At 39.7% G+C, this 15,866-nt stretch overlaps 1 protein-coding gene across 10 annotated transcripts in view; it reads left to right on the top strand.

Annotated features, from left to right (window-relative positions):
• Positions 1-15,866, top strand: part of CELF4 (CUGBP, Elav-like family member 4) — a 703,102-nt gene that overhangs the window by 92,221 nt on the left and 595,015 nt on the right. The window lies entirely within an intron of this gene.

Raw genomic sequence — 15,866 nt, 5'->3', positions numbered from 1 at the left:
GCATTATGTGGGGAAGACCTGCCCTGCTGGGATGGGTTTCCAGTTTAGCAGTAACCAGGAGGAGGGAGAGAGAGAGAGACTATTTAGATTCAGCCAGGGTACATAGATAGGAAACAGCCGAGTGCAGTACTCCTGTAGCTAGAATAGGGCTGGTTTCACAATGACACAATCATCAGTGATCAAGTAATTAAGAGTGGGATCCTGAGGGTTTCAGGTTGCATCTAAACTGAGAGGAAATTGATCCAAAAGTCTGCCTTTATTAGTTGATGTTGAATGACTGAGTCCTGCGTACCCATAACCTACCTTTCCACAAAACCTACGACACATCAGTCGCTCTGTGTTGCTGAAGAAAGTGTTGATTCTGCTCTGCTTGCTTCCATCATCCTGGGTCTATTTACCTATCTCTATGCCACCTTGCCAGTATTGAGATGCCCACACACTTGCTCATCTACATCTATCTTTGCTTTAAAGGCCATACCTTATGTAAATATATACATACTTCATTCCCTAAAAATACATTTGTCAGCTGACAACTCCCTCTGAATTATTTTTTTCCTAGAAACTCGTTAGCCGCAGATTGAAAGTAACTTGAGTCTTGTTGGGGTTTAGGTTTTTCTTTTTTTTTCCTTTTTTTTTTCCCCCAACAGGTGATGTTTTCTTTTTACTTCTCTCTCCTCTGAATGATAGAACTGGGTGTACAAAAAATGAAAATATTTTGAATAGGGATGTTTTAGGTAACATTTTACCTGAAATTTTCTGAAATATGCTTAAAATCAAATATATATTTATCAAAACTAGACATATGCTTGTGATGAATAGGGTGTTGTGCATTTAAAAGATAATAACTGCAATTCCAATTGTTTTCACTGAAACTGTTTGCTCTCCTTATTAGGAGCCAGCCCACTCACTTGCATATGGAGCTCATATCTTCTCTAAGAGGTTAAAATCTCATCCTGAAGTTGTATGATGGGGAATATCTTCAAGACAGTGGTTCAGTGAGACTGAGGGCTCAGAGCTGGGGAGGGAGGGCAAGTGACAATTTAGAATTTCTTCTTTTTTCTTTTTTCTTTTTTTTTTAAATTACTTCTTTATATGTCCTCAGTTCTGAATCTCAGTTTGTATTTTAGAGATTTCAAATCACAAAACTCTTAAAGTCAAAATTGTTGTCTTGGACAGTGACAAAATTCAACCAGCTTTTGCATTAGGGTCAAGACTTCCTTCAGAGGTTATACTGACTACAGGCAAAACATTTCTTCCCTGGTTTATGTCATTTCTATCACATATAGCCCATACTGACCACGCTGACTTCAGAAGGCTTTTTTGTTTTGTTTTACACTTTGAGGTGACACATCAGGATCTGATTGAATTGGGAATGGTGAATCCTCTGTCTAAAATAGCAGCCAGGTTTTTGAGAGTTCTGAGCACTAACTTCTGTCATCCCTTTCATTTCCAGTTCTGTTTGTCTCAGGATAAAGGTTTACTTTCCACCAGCAAACCCTCTGCATACAGCTTTCTGCCAAGTTTCTGAACTCATCTTCTGAATGATGTCACTGTAGTTTATTTAAGGAAACCAGCCTTGTCTCTTGATAAACTATCATGCCTGGATACTGTTTTATGGTTCCTATGTGAGTAGCAAAGAATAATTTATGACTTACCTGACTGTTCTTGATAACATGCACCAACAATATCGAGCATAGTTCATCACCGTAAAATAAAAAGCACTCGTAAGGTCAGGGGTCTAAGTCCTCACTCACATGAGTTCACAAATGACACATATATAACACCTTCTCTTGACCCTCTACTGTCTGTGACACAAACAACACTATTGAGGAGGTATCAAAAATAATTAACAAGCCTGGTATAGGAAAAAAGAAAATAGTACTACAGTGAGCCGTTGAATTAAGACACTTCTTTCCCATCCCCCATTAAACTGTGTATTTGCTTGCTCTTGCAATATTGCTGTTTGTGTTCTTTGTATTATAAAACACAGAATTGAGTCATTTTTAATAATATGCACATGAATGCTAATGTATGGAAATGGTGAGGCATGAGGAGTTTGTGTCCAGATTCAGACACCTTGCCTCTTAGCTATGTATCACTTTGTTTTTAGTGGAGTGGCTACATGCACATATTTTACAGTAATTACTTTCTGGATGTGCTTTGTAAGATGACAGAAATATGTTTCACATATTTCTATGTTATATGTGGGACATAAAGTCATCTTGTGGAATAATCAAAAGACTTCCAAGCAGGTATGTGTTGATTAATAAAGTCTTTTGTTTTGGGGCAGGAAGGAATCATGATAAATATTTTGAAGCAACTAGAATGGAATGTAAAACATAAAAGTATTAGTTGAATCCTCTTAATCTAAATGAATCGGGCTGTTTTGGACAGTTTGACATTGTCTTGCCTAAAACAGAAGGTTAACATGGCAGGGTGTGTATGTATGTGTAAAGAGCACTTTGCGAGCATCGGACAATTCAAATTCTAGCGTTTAGTTGTGATTGTTTATTTTACATATAATAGAGTAGCTGGATGATGAAGTATATTAGTTCTTTAATAATTTATAGAAATGCTTTGATGTTGCAGTAATTACATTAAAGGTCACATATCAAAGGTAATTTGGTTGAGCAGCTGTGATGGTTTCTCAGAAGCAATCAATATTGCTGTCCGTGGTGCTGATTTCACCAAGGGGACTGCCAGATTAAAGGAGGCTTATTACCAGCCAGCCAGACACGGGGGAAATCAAGAACAGATTGGAGAGATGCGCTATTCTCTTTCCCCACCTATAATTAACACTGTTCACCATAATCTGCGCTAATCCTTCATAGTGGGAAACCACTTCCCCCTCCCAACATTATTAAAAGCAAATTAGGCAAGGAAGAGTAATTTGGGGGAGCAGGAGAGAGAAAGTAGAGAAAGTAAAAGTTGATTCACCCTTGGGATTTCTGATGCTGATGTATCTCTCAATGATAAAATGCAATATCACAAACACAGCCCATGGTCTTGGGGAAAGCACGGGGAGGGGAGGAAAGTGATCTAGAAAATGCCAGTGCAGGGGATGTGAGAATTATCTGCCTGCAGATTTGGTATAATATTATCTATTTGCCCCACAAAGCTTCACAGGAAATGAAATCAGAGAAATAAAATTATGTTTTAAGTGTAGTCATTTTGATTACAAATTATAGTGAAGCCAACTTTTTCTCCCCTTTCTTTTTTTCTTTCTGAAGCGAATGGCAGAGGATAATGCTGAGAAATGTAATTATGCTATCAAGATCTACTTTTATTTATAGCACAAATAAACTGAGCTCATGTATGATAAGCACAGCAACATTTTTTTCCTCTAGTTCTTTGTGGCTCTCTCAAGCAATGGGAGTGAATAGTCCATGTATACTTGGTTGGAGGCACTGCCTCTTTTGCATAATGTTAAAACCTCCCTGTAAGACTTGCAAAGAATAACTATGAAATTAAATATCTAAGAAACTGTTAACCTCAGCAATCTGCGGGGCTTATTCAGGCTGGGAAATAGACTGGTTTTTCTTACTGTATCTATTCCTCTTGAAAGGGAGAGTGGTACTACTGGTATGTTAAATTTCTCAGTCCATAACATAATTAGTTTTCTTCCTAAATGTTCTGATATCCTTTGTCTCTTCTGCCATCTAGAAAAAATGCATTCTGCTTATTCATCATATGCGGCACTTGCTATTGCCAATGCAACGCAGGCCTGCCAAAATAAGCCCCTTTTGCCAGCCCAAAGCTAGCGATTCAGTTAGACACACAGCTAAGACAGCTCTCGTATTTGACTGCTGGAGAAGGTTACACAAACCGTATTCTGTGGCTGACCTCAGAAAGTCCACACGTGCCTAAAGGCATCCAAGCTCCATCACACACATGTTCCTGTTTGCAGAGGAATGCTCATGTGCCTGCCTGGAGAAGGGGAGAAAAAAAAAAAAAAAAAAAAAAAAAAAAAAATCTAGCCCCTCTTGAATCCTTATAATAAGGCTTAAATGAGACATAAGTGTCATGTGGACTTCAGAAGTCCTGCCCATATAGCATGGATTTCAATGTTCAAGCAGACCTTGCTGTGATTGTACAGTCTTATTGTCTTTTTTTAATGTTTCAAAGCTTTTTCCAAAAGCTTGTTAGAAAACCATTAAACCACATATCACTCTGCACACTGTGTTATGCCAAAAATGGTATTATATTCCCATACCTTCCCATTTCAAAAGTTTTCTCTACCAATGTAAATTGCAATTTGGTCAGCAGTGGCAGGCTGGATGGGTTCCATTGATTAAAGTAGCCTGCTGAACACACAGCCTGCTCACCATGCCCTTTAGATTTTGAAGGAAAACACATTTAATTGTTCCCTTGGGAGAAACATGTCTGTGTTCTGAAGTTAAAAATGAAGATGAAAAGGAATAAAAACAGATTTGAGGTAAGAGACTTGCAAAAACCAGTCCTGTAGAAATTCTCCGGTGCTTTAAAATCTTTGGGTGTCAATGTCATGGTTAAAAAGATTTATTTATTTATTTTTACCCCTTGCTTCCTCCTTCTGACTGGCCAGCCAGTAAAAGGACTTTTGGATATTGCTTTGGGGAAAGGAGGGGACAAGAGAGGGAGAGGAAACCATATGCACTTTCCATTTGCTAAAAACCCCTGTAGTTTGACAGTGCTGTTCTGTTCAGCAGATGAGATGAAACACCTGGGTCCTATCTGCTTGGTAAACATTAAAGTTCCATTTCACTAGTTAAAGATTGGCTTCTGTATCCCTATACAGCAGCCTCTAGAATACAAAGTAAACTCTCTCTCTGCCACCGAGTCCAAAGAGCTTTGGAGGAAAAGGATACAGTGCAAGCATTCTGACAAAAATAGTGTGTTGGATGCATGCTGTTATCTCAGCTGAGACTGGTGTATTCATCACATTTGTGGTAGCTAACCAAGCTTAGCTTGATATGCAAAATAGGAACAAGGTTTCTCAGTTGTGTTTGAGATTTGGTGGCAATTGAAAAATGGTGTGCAAAATTTAAATTATAAAGGTAGCATTGTCTTGCCTTTCTAATTTGACACCTTTTGGCTCTCAAAGGATGATTTCCAGGTTATTCAACAAAAGCTTTTGCTGGACCTTCATTTGCTTTATGTGTTATTCAATGACAACTTTTTTCTCTGACGTGTCTGCCATAGGAGGATCAATCTAATTTTATGTACAACTGTAAAGATGAATGATAAGTAGAAAGGATTCAGGCAAGTACAAGCTGAATAAATTATAAAGGGCAAATGATGACAGGACTGGGGGTCCCAAGAGACAGTGATATGATAACAGAAACTAAAGACGAATTTATGATGGATGTAGTTAGCATGTACTGAGGCTGTTAATTCTTCAGGGTAGTTTTACAACTTCTTGTGATTGGAGCAATCAAAGTATTTCATTTTAAAGAGATGCTGTATATTTTCACTTGTCTGTTCTGCATATTTGTATGTATGGCCTCATTTATATGCATAGCAGTAAACTCCCATAGGCTAGTCAAGCTTACCTCCCATCAAAGGGCCCCTGTTCTCCAAACCATCATGCCACTGTTTATGCATAAATAAATAGATAATGTGTAACAATTTGAGGGCAAACCTAGATCTCGGCAAAAAAAAAAAAAAAAGTTCCATTTTCATAGAACACAGCAATCAAATCTTTTCAGATCCTGTAAGTAGCTGAGCACCTTCAGCTACCTTCAAAGCCAAGCCTAGGGATTGAGTTAGCTCACAGATCCCTGATGAAAAATTATATATAACAAGTTTCAGGTAGGTCAAATTTTGGGCTTAAGCTACTTTAAGAGCAGCTGATGCAGCATCATAAAGTTAGAAGCAAATCTGATCTCGGAGCAGTTCTTGATTGCATTTCATTCATACTCTTATTTCTATCTCTTGTTCCTTATTATTAAGGATATTTGCATGAAAATGATCTCTTTTCCTTCCTCTGAAGGGTTGTCTCTTGTCTGTGAGTAATGCTTACTCTGGCCTACATTTGTGAATGCCATGGGTTTGATTCTGACTTCATTTACACAAGTGTAAATCAGCAGTGATCTGATTGAGGTCAAAGGATTTATATGGCGTAGGAAAGAGCAGACTCAGCTATATTTGTCACTGCTGAAATGATGTCATCGTGAACAGTACCATAGCTCTAAATGAGGAAACAGATTTCTACCAAGAATCTTTGCATCCGAATATCTGATCTCACAAAATGCTGAGCATCCCTGACACCTGCTGGGCCATTCAGTAGCTCCCACAGGCTTTTTACTAGAGAGAGGTCCCACCTCCAGACTGCAGGAATTAAAGATTGTTGGTGTCTTGGGGTTTCAACAGTGTTAGCCATTGGATACTAACGAACCCTAAACACTGGGGTTTCCAGTTGTGTGACCCTACTGATTCAAGTGATGATGGAATATGCCCAGGAATAACTTGCAAGCAATAAACCTCCACTTCTCATCCCGTGTTCTCAGTCACAGAGAGACAGAGGAAGAGAAGAACAGGCACCCTTTAACAGCCAATTTACTTCTCATCCGTTTGGTCATATGGATGATATTGTGTGACATTACCTAGTCCAGGGGTCATTGTTCATAGGCTAACCTTTCCATAAACACCCACTTCCTGTATTTGCACTATATAGTAATGGAGAAGCATGTGCTGATTGTGATCCGTAATGCCAGGCCAACGTAAGCTTTCAGTAAAGCACTTAGATGAAGATGCTGAATAATTATGTGATTTGGACTTCCGCCTGTGGCAATATGGTATGGAATATATGGAATATATGGTATGGTATGGAATATACCATGCCAATATGGTATGGAATACTATAGGCTTACCAGTGGCAGCTGTACTACTCATAGCTTACATTGGTGTAAGCTGTCTGCCCTGTGTTTCTTCATGCAGTGTATGCATGTCTTTAAATCCTTCAGATGCTCAGTGAGACAAAAATAATTATTCTTTTTTTTTTAAAGTACAAAGGTTGAAGACGATAAACAAGAGTGATGGATCAAGTATGTATGTCTGCCACCAAAATTATTATCATTGAAACCCATAGAGGTGTGTCTTGGTCTAGTTTAATTTAAATAGCGTGTATAATAGCAATGAAAACACGAAACCACAGACTTGAATGCTGTGGATCAACCACATTCTATGACTGTAATTCCTGGGGGGTGATTGTACAACAAGGACTTGAATCTTGCCTGAAACATTATTTCTGTTAGTGCTACTTATGCTATGTAGGTTAGGAAGATCTACGCATGTTGAAAACAGACTGTCAGTTGCAGTGTAGACAGACTGCAAGCCTTACCACGTGAAATCCAGCCACTGGCTGCAGATCTTTTAAAAAAGCTGTGTAACCTGTATTAAACAGTCTAAGAGCACGATTCATGCATTAAGCTTAAAACTGTGCTTAAAGTTAAGAACACCTTTTAAGGAACTAGCTGAGCTGGAATGCTTTTGGGAGTGGCAAAAACTGTCCCATCTCTCCACTCACGGATAACTTTTGATAGGACTTGACATGATGTAACCCATTTAGCTTCTGTGCTTCAATTCTGCTGCACTCTTACTTTGGCAGGGAGAAAGTGGTGGGGAATGACTGACCATGAGATTGCACTATCAGTTCAGGCAAGTAGATATCTGAAGTGACTTTGCTCTGTTGAGTAGCTGCAATGAGAGACTTACAGTGGCACTGCATGTACGAGTTGCTGCACTTGGCAGGTTCCCAGCAATGTCAGATCTCTCTGATTAGTTTCTGTAAGTACAAGGACAAAATTAAGCCTAACCTATTTTTCAAAGAAGAAATGTGCATTTCCCATTTTTCTCTTTAATGGGAACTTCTTATATCTTGTTTCCCATACTTTTTCTCCTCTCCCCTTCCCACCATTTCACCCCTTTAAAAGCAAAATCATCTTTTTAAAATACAATTCCTCTCAAAAACCTGTGCCTTCAAATTTCTTTGAGTTCTGTACTATATTTTGACCTTGATATGCATACATTTTCAGCACCAAATGAATCCTATGGTGCTAGAATGAAGTTGTTCCTTTCCCCTTAGGTATGGTAAATCACAATCCTCAAAGCCTCTGCTACTTTCTAGTGCATATTTTCTTTGGCATGTTGCAAAAAATGACTGTTTTGATCACTGGCTTTGTAGGCAGCTTTTGGCAGAGCAAGTCTTGTCCAGCTATAACTAATCCATTCCAAGCTCATGTTGCTCCTTCAAACAGATGGAGTGAATTTATTTTTCTCTTGTTCTGTGAATGGCTCAGTCATTTCTATGCTACTATAGTGACTTTGCATGGTAAATATGTAACTTATAAGACATACTGGCATGAATTTCTGATTTCATTTATAGCTTTGATCAATGGAATAGCATTTTGTTTCCTGGGTGGTAAAACTGGAATCAGATTTTCTGGGTCTTTTTATTTATGGCTGACTTACTGTCAAGATCTTCCTCGGTAAACATCTGAGACGTTGCTTCTGTCTTTTGCTTTACTTTGTGGTGTCCTTTCTCAATAAAGTCACACTAGTGCCTCATGTCTGGCCAAACAGCATTCTCTCCTTCTCTTCTCCTCCGTCCCATCTCACTCTGCACGTCTGTCCTTGTCATCTCTTATCTCCTTTGTAGATTTGCTAGAAACATTACCCTGTGTTCACATAATGCCTGCCTGGAGAAATGAGTTGAGATTACAGCTGCTGAGGAGGAACACCGTGCTTCCCAACTGCCTGGGAGATCACGCATTTTTTCCAGACAAAGGGAGAGACTTAGGTTACTGATCCTTTTCACGTTTTGTGATGCTACATGTATATAGATAATAGAGTTGGCTTGTTGTAAATCTGATGTTTCTTGAAATTATGAGGCTTAGTGTATGTGGGCTTTTCAGTGTATGTTTCTGTTGCCCAAGAGAAACAAGGCAGCCAGGGGAGGGTTGTTCATGCGGTGTTCTGTTGCCTGTTCTTCCTTAAAGCAGCTGGGGAGTGACTAGGGATTGACTTCTGTGCCCATACTTATCCCACGCAGGGGAAAGGAGGTGGGGTGTGTGCGGGAGGGGCGAGTCTTGCAGGCTAGTTGTTTTGGTGGTAGCAGCCTGCTGCTCCCAGCTTGTTATTTTTTTCTACCTCTGCACCTTCACATTGCTTGATGTTACACACATTTCACCTCGGAGGGGAGAAGCTAAGACACTCCTGGCGAAGCTGGGCACAACATGTCACTAGCATCCAACAAGCAGACTGCTGCTGAGGGGATCTGGAGAAAATATGTATATTTTGTGGGCTCTGTATGGTTTTTGGAAACTATAGTACAGGCTCTACAAATGTGCATACACTATAAAAAGTAAAATACAGATGTGACACCCTTCTAAGACAGTGTCTCATGCCCCAGTGGAGGTCCCAAATTTGTCTATATTGCTATGTGTTTCTCTTTTATTTTTATTCTGTTAAGCCTTTTCCATCAGCACTCTGAACCCAAGCTGCCATAGCATAGTGGTAATGCCTCTAAAGTGAGCCTGTCCAAACTAATTTCATTGTCTCTGTTGAGTGAAGTGCAACAATTAAGCAGACAGCACAAATGGGTCTAGATAAATTGGGTATTTACAATTATTTCAGTTTGGATATTATAATGTGACGTTCATTGTGCAGCTAAGAAATATGCTTCCCAGTGAGGGGGGGCTCTCATTCTGTACTCATGTCTGCCGGGTGTAAACTCAAAGTAACTCCATGGACTCTTGAAGGGTTTAAGCTTCTTTACATCAGTGCAGCTCAAATGAGAATCTTATCCTCTTTCTCTAGATGCCCTGTAAAGCTGCCTCCCTTCAGCTGTGCAAGCACTTTAGAGATACAGCTGGGGAGCTGGAAGGTCATTTATTTTTTTTTTCTGGGCCAGGGTTGTGTTGTTGAACTTGTTCACTTTGGGGAATCCAGCTTTCTTTGAGCGCCTCTTTGCTCTCCAGCACTGAAACTCTGACTGACAACTCGAGTTACTCTCCAGATCTGGCATTGCTGCTGACTTTCTGGATAGCACTGCAATCGGGTCCCCTCATTACCAATGCCTCTTTCTTGGTATTAGCACCTTGGGGCTGTATTTTGGCTTTCCACCAATTCCAGCTGAAAACTCACAGCAATCCCAGTTGAAAGGCAGGGGATTTATACCAGCAGATCAACACTAAAAGGCAGATCACTGCTACTTTCTGCTTCATTTCTTTGCAGGATACATTGCTTCTCGTTCCCTCCTCCTGGTCCCCCCCCGCTCAAGTAACACACTGTGTTGCTGAGCAATCTTCACCAACTTAATCACATTTGGGCCCAGTGTTTTTCCTGCAGACCCTGGAGTGTGCAGTGCTTAGGCCTTGGTTATTAGTTTACACAATAAATGAAGCCCATTAGAAGAGGATAATCAGGGCTCGGAGAAGGCCACCTCACTCGTTATCTGAGGAGGTTATGTTAAGCCTCTGTAGTTATTAATCATACTTTCCCATGCAGATAGCTGAAGATTAAGAGTCACATTTATCCTCTTTGCTCCTCATTCTTTCACACTGATGTGCAAACGCTCTTTATAGTCGTTGTTATTATGGTTATTCGTAGCCCATCCAGTCAGCCAGGACTGCTCCTGAGATGTTGCTTGAAGTCTTGCACCTATCCGTGGTGGCTTGATGATACAGATCAGAGCCACTGGAGGTCTCTCCATTTATGTTGGAAAACATCCTTGAGAGTCCTAGAAAGTCTCTGCTAGCTGTTATTGAATTGCAGTATCTTGTCCAGAGGCCAAGAGAGTTCTGAACGGAAGCCGATACTATTGTAAGAGCCAAGTTTAACAGCAACCCTCTTGATTTCACTTGCTTTGCCTTTTAACACCAGCTCTAACCTTGAACTTAGACTAAGATGACATGCTACCCTGTGGCTTTTCGAAATCTAGCCTAATGCCCTTTTAATCAAAGTGAATGACCCTTTTTTCCTTACTTCATTTTTAAAGCACTTAGATCAACTGGGATAAAATCAGATCTGTACCAGGTGGACTTAACAGTGTTTTAAAAAAGAAAAAGTTTTAAAATGGAACCATTTGTTCCATCAGAGAAAATTTGTCTTTTTAAATTTTTTTCCCTAGAAATATTTCTGTTTTCTCTCATTCTCTTTCTGGTAGCACGTGCACACGTGCACACGTACACACAAAAAGCAACCCCCTAGAAAACCTTCATCAAAACCCGGCTACTTGAGGAAGACAGTTGGAGTCTTTTCTCCCCAGAAAGGCTTTAGTCATGGAGGATTTGCTTCAATAAAATTACCATTAAAGCAACAGTTAGCAACTAACTTCATTCAGCATATAGTGACTGCACAACCATCCAGTTGCAGATCACATCAACGTACAACCACTTTCATCTGCTTGCCCACCCATTACTTTTCTTTGTGTCCACTATCAGCTTTATAGAAGCTGTGCTCTAATTTTCTTCTTGTTCCACTGAAGAAAACTGCTTTTCTGTAAGTGGGTTTAGCTTCTGAAGTAGGGTCCAGGTCAGTGATACACAGAAATCCTAAACCGGTAAGTTCATAGTATCTATCATGCAAACTTAAAATCACCAGTTCACCCAATTGCTAAAACCCAGATTCACTCTCTTGAACCTGGAGTGTGAGTTACCATATATGTCAGTTTGTCCATCCTAAAAATACTTTTCAACCTGTGAGGAAAGGCACCTTTCCAGAATGAACAGTTCATACCATTTCTCCTTTGACTGAAGCAAATAAAACTCCTAACCCCGATTTCTCCTTAAGAAGTCTAAGTGCAAGCGTGTCTGTTTCCCTCACACTTGCAATGATAACACTAATATGCAATGTTTAAGCTTCCCAAATGTTGTGCTTAGAGACTGATTCTGCATATCTAGGGGAAATCAGCATTGCTGTCTTGACTTGGAGGTCTATTAGTCTCTGTTATCTCATGATCTGGCTCCTCCTTTTTTTTTTGTCTTTTTTTTTTTTTTTTTTTTTTGTCCTAGCTTAGACAGTGTGCTTGATAATGCATAACACTCCTGCTAGGGCCTTATGTTTGATTTTTTTTTTCTTTTTAATGAAAGTATTTTCTCTAGAAAATGTCAATTCAAGACCTTTCCATTTGAGGGATCATGGTGGTTTTGGTCATGCATTTATTTGAGACTGATTTCTTGGATCTGTTAGAAAATTCTTGTTTAAATGAAAGGGCCAGAAAAGCAGAAATCAACCCAAACAAGCAGGCATGACATTTGCTTGACATATGGAACTTCCCCGGTACAAATCCCTGCCTTACCTAATTCAAACTAACAAGTGAACAGACACTTGCTTTCCTCTCCCCACCCCAATTAAGTTTCCTACTCACCAGATTCTTGGCTATTTGAAGACAACGTTTGCACATGTGCTTCCTTTATTTTCTCCTCCCCTCTATTTTTACAGAAATCACCTGAAATGCTAAGGACTTTTTTGAGTGGATGAAGATTTTTGTATGGATCATTGAGGCACAATACCAGACTCTGTTGATTTTAAGAAGAATATGTAGGGTCTTGACATGCTGTAATGAGATGAGACTAGGCATACAGACTGGGAGTTTACTGTAGCTGACCTCAGATTTCATTAAGATCTTGGCAGCTGCTCAGTTGTCTATCTCAAAACTGGTCTCCTTTGTCTTCCTTTAGGTGGGAAAGTGAGGCCGTGAGAAAAGTGTAGAGAGAAAATACCCATGGTAAAGTGTGGTTTTGAGGGCTGAATCAGGATTTAGGAAATCTAGATTCAATACTTGCCTATGTGACAGAAGTCAATGAACCCACCTTTGCCTTGATATCCTACCTACAAAATGGAGCTAATTAACCTTCCCCCACTGTTACCTCTTTGATTAGTAGACATTTAGAGATCTTCAGAGTAGGATTTTTCCTTTTATATGCATCTGTGTTTGTATACAGTACTTAGCAGTGACAGCTCCTGCTTTTGACTACAGTGTCCTAGACATTCCTGTGATGCTGACAAAGGATGATAACTGTTGGGAAGGAAAAGCTTTCTTCCAATATAAGGTGATGGCTCAGGATGATTCTTGCCTTTCAGAAAGGGTCTGTCTCTTTCCTCTTTCTCATGATTGACCTGAAAATAAATAAGGGAAGAGTGACATTCTTACTATTGCTTTTTTTTTCTTTTTTTTTTTAAAGGCAAAAGAAAGGAGAATTTCTCTTAGACTCATGCTGTACTTGTCCATACTGTATTTGACATCTGTAATAAAATTTGGGTCAGATATACTTTTCAATAAAAAGAGGCATCCTACAAATAGCCCCATGCTTGTATTAGGGTCATGTCAAGAATAATAGAGACTATTGTCACTGCACTGAACCTCTGCATTGTATTAAGTATTCCTCACTTCTCTCTTCTCTACTTCTCTCCAAGACAAGATGCCTATCATGTTCCACCACATCTCACCAAAGGGCACAGAAAGGGAAGCTGGTCAGCAGGGAGCAAGGCTCTTCAAAGTTACTCTAGCATCAATGAGCACAGGGAAAAGGTGGAGCATTCGCATTGTCTTCCTTGATCATACGTGTCTCTCCCCCTGTCTGGATGAGAATTGCAAGAGGGAAGGGAGGGCTTTTGTCAAGGGGAACTTTAGTTTTTTCTTGCTATTACTTCATAGGGAGGTTGCATGTTGGGATTTTTGTGAATGAACGGTGTCCTGGGGAAAGATGAGGGAATGACACATTGGCATCTGAAAGAGATGGTCCTTGGTAACTTCCTTTCAGTGTTGTCTGCCCAAGGCTTCCCATGCTGCTCACAGGTGCACAAATTTTAGGCACCTGCCTGTATGCAGAATAGGTTCTATCTGTGTTGTCTTAACACTGAGTGAGATTCCCTGCCGTAGCTGTACACTGTCCACCCACACCAGAAAAGTTCATGTGCTACCACAGACCTGCACCCACCTCTGACCTGTTCACATCTAGGGATGGCTTTTGGCCTTTATTGCCTTACACATCTTGCCCTACCAGTTCTACAGCAGTGTGGTGTCCCAGGAGTCCGGATCTGCCTATGCTTTTGTATATCAGCATCTGTTTCTAACCCTCGAGAATGCTTTCAGCACTCAGCCTCATTCATGTCTGGTGGGACAACTGGAAACATGGAGGAGACACCACTGAATTTCATTTCACTCATGCCTCACAAAAGGCTGTGAAGTCAGGTCATGTAGGTAAAGGAATTATTTGCTTCAAATTCCATAGTCAGAGGTGGTCTGAGATGCTTTCACTGAATCTTTTCTGTTTCTGAATGGTATTTTCTGGTGTAGATGGTGAAATCTAGTTCTTTGCAGGGGTGTGACACCTGCACTCCTCTGTCTGAAGCCTGGTTTTGCTTGACCAATGCATCAAGAATTCAGTGTCATCTGCTGGGCACCACACATCTGCACTTTCCTTCCCTTTCCTTCTCTCCTCTTCCTTCTTTTTCCAAAGCCTAGTGACAAACTTTGCTATATTTGAGGTGCTAGCGTAGATCAAAGTCCTCCCAGGATCAAATGATGTGCTGCATGCAATCCTTACGGTTACAAACAAGGTCTTTCACTGACAGAAACATGTTTCTGTGCTGCATTTTCAGCACCCTATCAGACTTGATTCAAGGGTAGCTTTTGATTTCACAAAGAAACTCTCTTCTGCCCTTCCCTCCCAATTCTTCAGAAGGAGGGGGAGGGGTAGATCAAAGTCCTCCCAGGATCAAATGATGTGCTGCATGCAATCCTTACGGTTACAAACAAGGTCTTTCACTGACAGAAACATGTTTCTGTGCTGCATTTTCAGCACCCTATCAGACTTGATTCAAGGGTAGCTTTTGATTTCACAAAGAAACTCTCTTCTGCCCTTCTCTCCCAATTCTTCAGAAGGAGGGGGAGGTGGAAAAAAGGCTCAGTTTGGCTGAAAGAAAAGGGAGAACAGCTTTCTTGAAACTTTGGAGAGAGACTTAATATACCCATGCTGTACATTTTATTTGTTCTATCAAGTAGAAGATAGAGAACTTTAATGGAGGATAAATGTATCTAATGTAAAAAGCAAGAGAGGACTGAGAAACTTGCCTCAGTGTTTGTTACATCATTCTGATGGTATTTTTTAATATCTTGTGTTCCTCACTTCCCTATAAGATTCTTGCTGTTCAAATAGCCCTTCAATATAACCTTTGTTGTTTGAAGCCATAGGTAGGTCTACAGTATGTTTTGAAAGTTGGATAGATGGTTTTCAATGCAGGATACTAATTACTATGGGCAACTATTTCTTATGAGTTTTTTCTTTGTACAGCTTCAAGCCAACCTTCAAAGGAGATGCATGGAAAATATAAGTATTAATGTACAGTTTTCTGACTAGCTTGGATCTTTTGTATTCTATCTCTTGGGGCTTCTGAAAAGCTTTCTGAAAATTTAAGCGATGTAGATGTTGAAAATGGAATGCAAATAATAATTTTGCAAATCCCATTAGTAGAGGTTCCCATTAGTTTCCAGTAATCTGAAAACACTATTTGCTCCACAACTTGGGGTTTTGTTGTGTTTTATTTTTCAGAACATTTAAAAATCCTTTTTAAATTATTTTCAAAGAACAATTCTTCTTGGACCTTGGAAAAAAAAAACAACATTTTTTCTTTGCCACTTCCTATACAGTCAGGAAAATGCAAAAGTAAGGAGTGTAAACAATAAGTAATACCCCTCTCCACATTAATGCAAGAAAAATCCATATTTTTGCTAGGGAAAATAATTGCTGATTAATAACAATCTGAACAAAGAATCCTCATACCTCACAATTTGCATTCTATTATTAAAAATCAATCAATAAAAAGCTCTTTTTTAATAATTAAGTTCAGGGATGTTACTGTTTACTCATACTGTTACAGGG

The sequence above is a fragment of the Aptenodytes forsteri genome, unplaced genomic scaffold (genome assembly GCF_000699145.1).
Source record: "Aptenodytes forsteri isolate BGI_AS27 unplaced genomic scaffold, ASM69914v1 Scaffold266, whole genome shotgun sequence".
NCBI classification, from domain to species: Eukaryota; Metazoa; Chordata; class Aves; order Sphenisciformes; family Spheniscidae; genus Aptenodytes; species Aptenodytes forsteri.
This window is presented reverse-complemented; position numbering and strand designations above follow the sequence as displayed.